The sequence below is a fragment of the Trematomus bernacchii genome, unplaced genomic scaffold (genome assembly GCF_902827165.1).
Source record: "Trematomus bernacchii unplaced genomic scaffold, fTreBer1.1, whole genome shotgun sequence".
NCBI classification, from domain to species: domain Eukaryota; kingdom Metazoa; phylum Chordata; class Actinopteri; order Perciformes; family Nototheniidae; genus Trematomus; species Trematomus bernacchii.
Window position 1 is genome coordinate 11813 of NW_022987661.1, and position 11189 is coordinate 23001.

The 11189-nt window shown below is 41.5% G+C and overlaps 1 long non-coding RNA gene across 1 annotated transcript; it reads right to left on the reverse strand.

The window, feature by feature from the left end:
• Window positions 1-1351: 1351 nt before the first annotated feature.
• LOC117486857 lies at window positions 1352-2743 on the reverse strand. The gene is made up of 3 exons (XR_004556331.1): window positions 2662-2743; window positions 1662-1690; window positions 1352-1421 (listed from the first exon to the last, which is right to left on the reverse strand). It is a non-coding gene; the product is annotated as an uncharacterized LOC117486857 (long non-coding RNA).
• Between the last annotated feature and the right edge of the window lie 8446 nt (window positions 2744-11189).

Sequence of the window (11189 nt, forward strand, 5' to 3'; positions counted from 1 at the left end):
AATGTTGTTTTTCAATTTCATCCCGTAAAAGGTTGGTCTCTGGCTTATTCCTGTCCCAGCTGGACTACGGTGATACCATTTATAGATTTGCCTGTCCCACTGTTTTGGCCAAACTTGACCCACTTTACCATGCTGCACTGCGTTATATATCAAATGCACCCTATAGGACTCATCATTACACACTGTATAGCCTAACTGGATGGTCCTCACTTACTATGCATAGGATGCAGCACTGGTTTTTGTTAATGTATAAAGCCATCTTAGGTAAGCTTCCACTCTACATATGTGTCAGATTTGCCCCAGTTTGCGACTCTTACAACCTCAGATCCAGTGCCTGGATACGGTTCCAGGTTCCTGCTGTGCGGACTGAGGCTGGAAAAAGGAGTCTTTTTTATTATGGTCCTTGGTCTTGGAATGACCTTCAATCAAGCCTAAAACTGATGGCACTTGTCTCTATAGCATGTTTTAAATTGAAGTTGTCTGAAGTCCTCACCACCAGCTGCTCTTGCAGTAACAAGTAGTGTACTTTTCTTACTGTCCTAATGTGCACAATGTAGTGACTGCTATTTCGTCTTTTGTTTTCTTAGTTATGTTCTCTGTATTTTATATGTTTGTGTTATGTGTTATGTGTAACGTTGCTGCCTTCTTGGCCAGGTCAGCATTGAAAATGAGATTTTATCTCAATGTTTTTTATCTGGTTAAATAAAGGTTAAATAAATAAATAAATAAATATATCAGTATGTAGTATCTCTACTTTAAAGAGTCCTCTCCTGCTGATGTTCAGGTGTATATCAGTATGTTGTGTGTCTACTTTAAAGAGTCCTCTCCTGCTGATGTTCAGGTGTATATCAGTATGTTGTGTATCTACTTTAAAGAGTCCTCTCCTGCTGATGTTCAGGTGTATATCAGTATGTAGTGTCTCTACTTTAAAGAGTCCTCTCCAGCTGATGTTCAGGTGTATATCAGTATGTAGTGTCTCTACTTTAAAGAGTCCTCTCCAGCTGATGTTCAGGTGTATATCAGTATGTAGTGTCTCTACTTTAAAGAGTCCTCTCCTGCTGATCTTCAGGTGTATATCAGTATGTAGTGTCTCTACTTGAAAGAGTCCTCTCCTGCTGATGTTCAGGTGTATATCAGTATGTAGTGTCTCTACTTTAAAGAGTCCTCTCCTGCTGATGTTCTGGTGTATCTGTGTGTGTGTGTGTGTGTGTGTGTGTGTGTGTGTGTGTGTGTGTGTGTGTGTGTGTGTGTGTGTGTGTGTGTGTGCCGCCGCCGGCTGTCAGTGGCGGAGTCGGTCACTCTGTGATCCGCTCCGTCACAACGCCATCAGTGTAATCAATGAGAAATCTTACCCTGGCTTTCCTGCTGCTCTTCCTGGTGTAGCTGATGGAGGCGTAGGAAACACCATCTTCAGGATCAGCCTACACAAATAAAAATAACATCTGCTATGTAACATGCAGCGTTAAAGTGACCTACTATTATTCCCATTACATTTAATTCTAGTTGCTGTATAGGTTTCATCGTATTCAACATCCATGCATTGTAATCAATGGCAACAGAGCAAAGAAAATAATGCCATTATTACACCTTTAACCCTGTGGTCATTTTGAGACTGTTGTGTGTGTTGAAAAACAAGTGAATAATATAATATTTAAACTCACCACGTTGTCATCGGTCTGGGTTTCATTCCCTAAATAGAATAAAAAAAGAAAGTTGGTTTTAGCTTCAACATTTAAAATCCATGTTGATCAAAAGCTTCTTGTTTATAAAGTATATGTCAAGGGGTGAACTCAGAGGCATGAACCCAAATGCACAACTCAGACTCAGACTCAGATGGTTTAAAAAATAAAGTACTTTACTGGATATTTCACAGTAACAAAATAGAGAACACAAAATCACTCTTTCGAGAAAAACAAAATACTACCATAAGGAGCTTGAAACAAAACAACAGACATGGATCAGGCTTGAAAGTACGCTGGTATGTCGAGTCATGAGAGAAGACGAACTGGCACAGGACAGGTGGAGACTAAGACCATATATACACACAAGGTAAGGGGCACAGGTGGAAACAATCAGGGCGGGGTAGACAATCACAAACGCAGGAGACACATAGGGTGTTTCTCAGTATGCTTGCTTGGTAGCACATGTCTGCCGAGCATCTTGCTTCAGAAGTGAGTCAAGAATACTTCCTGCCATTCGGAAAACGAAGTGTGGAACACGCTAGCAAGTGTGCAGGTGTGCGTCATATGAGTGGCCCCGCCTTACATCTTCCGCCACAGATTTGGTCCGTGTGCAAAGCATTGTGGGGATTTTAAGACCGCGGAGTCTACTCATGTGCAGCCTCGATATTTCTCCAAACGGAGTACGCCGAGCTCGGTAGATTTCCAAGTATGCTGGAGATTGGAACAGTACTTCGGCAGCACTCGATGACATAGTATGCTTGAAATAGTGGCTCTGAAGCAGCTTTACTCGCGATTGAGAAACACCCACAGGGACGGGGAGCACAGTGACCTGAAACAAGAGGGAGAATAACTTTTCAAAATAAAACAGGAAGGCACATGACAAAGGGACATGACAAAGGGACATGACAAAACTAATTTAAAGAATACACTTTAAAATGATCTTTCAAGACATGAGAGTATAATGTGTGAATGTCCTCACCTTGAGTCCTCTTCCGTCTGATGACAGCCACAGTGATTATTGTGAGTGCTGTAACACCCACTATCACTACGATGATCCACCACCACCAACCTGGAAGAGAGAAGTTAGAAGAGTTACCTATACTCAGAGGTTTTTATCTCCTTATCTTTAACATCTGGATCAACAACATGTATTTTGGCTTCGTTTATTTTCTAACTGTTAATATCTCTGTTCTTTCACTACCTGGATGTTTCCCGTCTTGTTCTGATTGATTGTTGTTGTTTTCAGATGCAGTTTTGGTCGTCTCTTCTGATGAGCTCAATGTCTCTTGTTCTGATGTAGTTGTCATTTCATCATTACCTAAACAAATACAATAGACAAATCATAGAATTCTCTTACAGTAAAACTTTAGATACAAATAATATATATTGTGTAACATCCACATGTGTTTTTAAACAGTTGATCATAACCTCACCTGGGGGCTGAGGGGGGCTGAAGGTGAACAGCTGTTTTTCTTTGTTGTAAGTGTACATCACCTGACATTTATACAACCCACGATAGTTTGGCTTCTCCTTTAAAGAGCTAGAAAATGTAACAGCAGCTGAGCAGTCAGTCCGTGATGTCTGAATGTCTCTGTTATCTTTAACCACATTTGGATCCTCATACAGCCACTCCACTGTGCGTCTACACCGTCTATATGACAACACAGAGCAGTTTAACGTCACCTTCTCAGTGTCCTGATGCTCAGTCACTGAAGATAGAGATATTGTGAGAGAAAGACAACAAGAGTAACATTAACTTCATCCCTGTAATCATTATTATTGTAATGTTTCAAGAAATGGTTTCAACAAGACTGTTATGATGTAAATACTCACTGGTAACAACAGACAGATAAACCCGAGAGGTTTGACCTTGTTTTCCTGATCTGAACTGTCTGCAGAAGTAAAGACCAGCATCCTCCTCTGTGACCTTCTTTATAACCAGAGAACAATTCTCTGTTACTCTCAGTCTGTCTGATTTAGCTTTGGCATCGTTGTGAATCTGCCCGCCTTCAAACAGCGTCACTGCTGGTGTGTTTGGTGCATAATAGAAGAGCCAGGTAGTACTGTCACACTTATCCTGATCATGTATCACATTGTCACAAGGCAAAGTGACTTCATCTCCAACTCTGACAGTGAAGAAGGAAGGTTTCCCATTTGCTGCTGTTGAAAAACACAGACAGAGTTCACTAAAGTCACCACGTTACAAACACAACTCATCATTCTCAGTTAAAGGAACAGTACGTAGTAAAGCACCATTAGTGATATGAAAGCTGTTTTATTTAAAGTGTGTTCTCTGCATCCTCACCTGTAAAGTGGAGCAGCAGCATCAGGAATGAAGACATTAGGATCCTTCTGAATTCAGACATCGTGCTTCTCTCTCGGTCTCTGGCTCTCGACTGTCAGAGTCTCTCACCTGCTACTTCTTTATTTCTCTTCTGAGAACTGAAGAAGTGTTTCTGTGAGAATGTGGTTAACATCAGCAGCAGCAGCAGAGCTCTGGAGGTGTTACCCTCTGATGCCGACCAGATAAATAAGAGCAACAAGCAGAACAATGCAGAGTGATGTACACGTAGTAATATAGAATATATATACTTTATAAATAACAACAGGAGGTGGATATGAATATACCTTAATGTATAAATGAATATGCAGTGATAACAAAAGGCAGTGTTGTTGATCAGTGGAGTCACTAGTGAAACTGTGTACTTTAAGAACACACCTGATGTTTAGAGAATGTCATATTAGGAAAAAACATACCAATAAATACATCTGCACTCTTGTAAGGCTAATAGATCACTTTATTTAGTAAAGTACAAAACAGTCAAATGTACTGAAGAAAAAGCAATACTCCATTGAAATATATTAAAGAAAATACAGTAATAAAAAAGCCAGAATCCACTTTACAAAACCTTCATTATGCCCACACTGTAAGTATTAAGAATACAGTACATCTCCAACATGTCTGCCCCTGTCTCACGATCCACCTCTAGAGGGACTCACATGTTTTGCTGTCCTCTCACTTAGATGCTATTAAGCCAAACAAAGCAAAAACCTGGTCAATATAAATCTTATTGTAACTCTGCTCGCTTTGACTTTGTAATATGGTTATAACAATTGTGCCATAGTTTAAAATACAGCATTAAACTGTATTATTTTTTGGGTTTGTTGACGGTGGCGTATAGGAGGCTGGAATGAGTGGAGGCAGCAGAGGAAGAGCAGGGAGCTCTCACAGTGCTGTAGGTCACTTCACCATCTTCATCATCATCATGAGCCTGCAGGGAAAGAAAATTGATTATGCATAAAGGAGTTCTGAAAGTCCTGCTTTTTGCTGCCATTAAACAACTTAAAGGGGTCCTCTCCTGCTGATGTTCAATATCAGTATGTAGTGTCTCTACTTTAAAGAGTCCTCTCCTGCTGATGTTCAATATCAGTATGTAGTGTCTCTACTTTAAAGAGTCCTCTCCTGCTGATGTTCAATATCCGTCTGTAGGGTCTCTACTTTAAAGAGTCCTCTCCTGCTGATGTTCAATATCAGTATGTAGTGTGTCAACTTTAAAGAGTCCTCTCCTGCTGATGTCCAGGTGTATATCAGTATGTCGTGTCTCTACTTTAAAGAGTCCTCTCCTGCTGATGTTCAGGTGTATATCAGTATGTAGTGCCTCTACTTTAAAGAGTCCTCTCCTGCTGATGTTCAGGTGTATATCAGTATGTAGTGCCTCTACTTTAAAGAGTCCTCTCCTGCTGATGTTCAGGTGTATATCTGTATGTAGTGTCTCTACTTTAAAGAGTCCTCTCCTGCTGATGTTCAGGTGTATATCAGTATGTAGTGTCTCTACTTTAAAGAGTCCTCTCCTGCTGATGTTCAGGTGTATATCAGTATGTAGTGTCTCTACTCTAAAGAGTCCTCTCCTGCTGATGTTCAGGTGTATATCAGTATGTAGTGTCTCTACTTTAAAGAGTCCTCTCCTGCTGATGTTCTGGTGTATATCAGTATGTAGTGTCTCTACTTTAAAGAGTCCTCTCCTGTGATGTTCAGGTTTATATCAGTATGTCTCTACTTTAAAGAGTCCTCTCCTGCTGATGTTCAGGTGTATATCAGTATGTAGTGTCTCTACTTTAAAGAGTCCTCTCCTGCTGAGGTTCAGGTGTATATCAGTATGTAGTGTCTCTACTTTAAAGAGTCCTCTCCTGCTGATGTTCAGGTGTATGTGTGTGTGTGTGTGTGTGTGTGTGTGTGTGTGTGTGTGTGTGTGTGTGTGTGTGCGTGTGTGTGTGTGTGTGTGTGTGTGTGCCGCCGCCGGCTGTCAGTGGCGGAGTCGGTCACTCTGTGATCCGCTCCGTCACAACGCCATCAGTGTAATCAATGAGAAATCTTACCCTGGCTTTCCTGCTGCTCTTCCTGGTGTAGCTGATGGAGGCGTAGGAAACACCATCTTCAGGGTCAGCCTGCACAAATAAAATGTATTATTATTGTTGCAGTGAAGAAAAAATAACATCTGCTATGTAACATGCAGCGTTAAAGTGACCTACTATTATTCCCATTTCATGGAATTCTAGTTGCTGTATAGGTTTCATCGTATTCAACATCCATGTATTGTAATCAATGGCAACAGAGCAAAGAAAATACTGCCATTATTATACCTTTAACCCTGTGGTTATTTTGAGACTGTTGTGTGTGTTGAAAAAAAAGTGAATAATATAATATTTAAACTCACCACGTTGTCATCGGTCTGGGTTTCATTCCCTAAACAGAATAAAAAAGAAAGTTGGTTTTAGCTTCAACATTTAAAATCCATGTTGATCAAAAGCTTCTTGTTTATAAAGTATATGTCAAGGGGTGAACTCGGAGGCATGAACCCAAATGCACAACTCAGACTCAGACTCAGATGGTTTAAAAAATAAAGTACTTTACTGGATATTTCACAGTAACAAAATAGAGAACACAAAATCACTCTTTCGAGGAAAACTAAATACTACCATAAGGAGCTTGAAACAAAACAACAGACGTGGATCAGGCTTGAAAGTACGCTGGTATGTCGAGTCATGAGAGAAGACGAACTGGCACAGGACAGGTGGAGACTAAGACCATATATACACACAAGGTAAGGGGCACAGGTGGAAACAATAAGGGCGGGGTAGACAATCACAAACGCAGGAGACACATAGGGGCGGGGAGCACAGTGACCTGAAACGAGAGGGAGAATTACTTTTCAAAATAAAACAGGAAGGCAGAAGACAAAGGGACATGACAAAGGGACATGACAAAGGGACAAGACAAAGGGACATGACAAAGGGACATGACAAAAGCTCATTTAAAGGGGACCTATCATGCAAAATGCACTTTTGAACGTCTTTTATACATGAATATGTGTCCCCGGTGTTCCAGGGAACTTACCAAGTGTCAGAAAACACAACCCTCTCTATTTTCCTCCATACCCAAATCTCTAAAAAAGGGGCTGCAACGGATCTGATAAAAACGGATCCAGATTTGAACACTGTCCTGACGTCAGGACGGTGGCACTACGGCTATTGGGCCAACTCCACCAATCAGGAGGAGACAGCCACGGCCATTGCCGTTCGAAAGTGCTGGAGACGCTGTAGTACATATGCCAGGCCTCTAGGTGGCGCTGTAGTCTGCCACAAAAGCAGCGAAGAAGACGTGGTTACCATGGTTACCCTTCTGTTTATTCTCCGCCGTGGCTTTTTTTCTCCCTCCCCGAGGCAAGCGGTTGCTCCCGCTGCTTTACTGTAATTCAAGGCAATCCCTCCCCGTCGAGGCAAGCACTGTAATTCTCTCCGGTTAGTCCACCAGCAGATGACAAACACCCACCTCTCCGCCTCTTCCAAGGAACGAGGGGACCGTGCGGCAGAGTTTCAGTTTCAGTTACTTTCACCGGTCAAGATGTCCGTTAAAGTTTAAATCTTCCGGACAAAATTAGAAAAGTGCCGGTCAAAGGTCTTCTTTGTTATTTATTGAGCTTTAAAACAAATGAATAACGACTCTATATAATAAAACACGGAGGACGGACGGAGATCTCTTTTTCTCCCCCTCTTCTGACAGCCCAGCAGCTGATCAGAGCACGTCTCCCCTCTCCTGCAGGGGGGCGTGGTCAGCAGAATCAGACCCGTAGACAGCAAACAACACACAGAGCGAAATGAGGCATGGCTAAAATGCATGATCTGTTTGGTATTTTGAAAACAGAAACGTATAAATATACCTTATATAGGTATGGCCCTACAATATATCATTTAAATATAGCATGATAGGTTTCCTTTAAAGAATACAACTTTAAAATGATCTTTCGAGACATGACAGTATAATGTGTGAATGTCCTGACCTTGAGTCCTCTTCCGTCTGATCATAGCCACAGTGATTATTGTGAGTGCTGCAACACCCACGATCACAACGATGATCCACCACCACCAACCTGGAAGAGAGAAGTTACAAGAGTTGCATATACCGAGAGGTTTTTATCTCCTTATCTTTAACATCTGGATGAACAACATGTATTTTGGCTACGTTTATTTTCTAACTGTTGATATGTCTGTTCTTTCACTACCTGGATGTTTCCCGTCTTGTTCTGATGTAGTTGTTATTTCATCATTACCTTAACAAATACAATAGAAAAATCATAGAATTCTCTTATAGTAAAACTTTAGATACAAATCATATATATTGTGTAACATCCACATGTGTTTTTAAACAGTTGATCTTAACCTCACCTGGGGGCTGAGGGGGGCTGAAGGTGAACAGCTGTTTTTCTTCATAGTTAGTGTTCATCACCTGACATTTATACAACCCACGATAGATTGGCTTCTCCTTTAAAGAGCTAGAAAATGTAACGGCAGCTGAGCAGTCTGATGTCTGAATGTCTCTGTTATCTTTAACCACATTTTGATCCTCATACAGCCACTCTACTGTGTGTCTACACCATCCATATGACAACACAGAGCAGTGCAACGTCACCTCATCATTGTCCCGATGCTCAGTCACTGAAGATAGAGATATTGTGAGAGAAAGACAACAAGAGTAACATTAACTTCATCCCTGTAATCATTATTATTGTAATGTTTCAAGAAATTGTTTCAACAAGACTGTTATGATGTAAATACTCACTGGTAACAACAGACAGATCAACCAGAGAGTCTGAACCTTGTTTTCCTGATCTGAACTGTCTGCAGGTGTAATAACCAGCATCCTCCTCTGTGACCTTCTTTATAACCAGAGAACATTTCTCTGTTACTCTCAGTCCGTCTGCTTTAGCTTCGGCATCGTTGAGAATCTGCCCGCCTTTAAACAGCGTCACTGCTGGTGTGTTTGGTGCATAATTGAAGTACCAGGAAGTACTGTCACACTTATGCTGATCATGTATCACATTTTCAAAAGGCAAAGTGACTTCATCTCCAGCTCTGACAATGCGGGAGTAACGTTTCATTTCTGCAGCTGTTGGAGAAAAGAGTGATGATCTTTTTAGATACGGACGCTTTTCTAATTCCTCTCTATGTGGGTTTGAGTATCCAAGAGTTCACTAAAGTCACCACGTTACAAACACAACTCATCATTCTCACTTAAAGGAACAGTACGTAGTAAAGTACCATTAGTGATGTTAAAGCTGTTTTATTTAAAGTGTGCTTTCTGCATCCTCACCTGGAAAGTGGAGCAGCAGCATCAGGAATGAAGACATTATGATCCTTCTGAATTCAGACATCGTGCTTCTCTCTCGGTCTCTGGCTCTCGACTGTCAGAGTCTCTGACCTGCTGCTTCTTTCTTTCTCTTCTGAGAACTGAAGGAGAAGTGTTTCTGTGAGAATGTGGTTAACATCAGCAGCAGCAGAGCTCTGGAGGTGTTACCCTCTGATGCTGACCAGATAAGGTAAGATCAACAAGCAGAACAATGCAGAGTGATGTACAGAATATATATACTTTATATATAACAGCAGGGGGTGGATATGAATATACTTTAATATATAAATGAATATGCAGTGATAACAAAAGGCAGTGTTGTTGATCAGTGGAGTCACTAGTGTATGGGCTCAGAACAGTCTCATAATACACACATGCACACAGAAGGATTCACACTTGTGTTTCCGGATCCACACTTGTGTTTTTCAATGCACACACAAATGTGTTCCGTTTCATATACATGTAAATAAAATCCAAATACAGAAAAAAGTTTTACATATGTATTTTTGATATTCACATATTTGTTTTCCGTTTAAAACCGCTGCACCTACAACACAAACCGCTTTCTGTGCACGGATCGCTGTGCATTCGTGTGTGGGTTTTTTGAGACTCCCCTGACGGCCACCCGATTCGTACTTGTAATTTTTTCTATCTATAGCCAATCAGATGTCTCCTCAATTCTAAGCCAATCACATGAGCGCGCCCCCACGAGGGTAGATTTCTTGCGTTCATGACGTAGCGCTTCATATACGCATTTTGCGCTGTCCGGAGCTGACAGGTCCATGGAGCCTGCCTGCAGGCGCTAATCTCAGGACACCTCCACTCTCAGTACATTGCCACTTTCCGAGCAGGAAATGCACGCAAATACAAGCCTTTATATTATTAAGGTACAGCGCCACTTTCCGAACCATTAATGAATGCTTGTGTACATAAAAACGGCAGGCAAAACCGTTTTAAATGTGTGTTTCCTGTATGGCGAATACAGCTGCTTTATTTATGTCTGCATGAAGTTGTTGTGAGTGTGGAGGGAGCAGCTACAGGTTAGCTTAGCCTAATCGATCAGTGCACTACGAAGCCAGTGCTAGACAGTGAACTGTCAACGGGGGGAGCCCCGCCGGTCATTATCGGCCGATATTCACTCTTAATAGTTTGATCGGTGCTCTCTATAAAGGCCGATCAGGAGAGCTGGATCTGATCGATATGGACATAAACGCGAGTGAAGTTTTAGCGAGCTGCATGAGAAACTGACGGGCTGTCAGGAGAGAGGGAGGGAGAGAGGAAAAGAGGGGATCCGTTACTCCCGTGTTATTAGCCATATCCGGTCATAGTGGTAATTACCTGCTAACGGATACTCTGCTACACAATTCTTCTTCTTCTTATTATTATTGTTGAAACATGACCGGTAAGTTTCAAATTTGTCCGGTAAAATAAATTCTGTCCGCGGAAACCCTGCTCCGGACAGCGCAAAATGCGTATATGAAGTCTCATGAACGCAATAAATCATACCGTGGGGACGCGCTCATGTGATTGGCTTAGAACGAAGGAGACATCTGATTGGCTATAGATAGAAAAAATTACAAGTACGAATTGGGTGACCGTCAGGGGAGTCTCAAAAAACCCACACACGAATGCACAGCGATCCGTGCACAGAAAGCGGTTTGTGTTTGCAGGTTCAGGGGATTTAAACGGAAAACAAATATGTGAGGATCAAAAATACATGTGTAAAACTTTTTTCTGTATTTGGATTTTATTTACATGTATATGAAACGGAACACATTTGTGTGTGCATTGAAAAACACAAGTGTGGATCCGGAAATACAAGT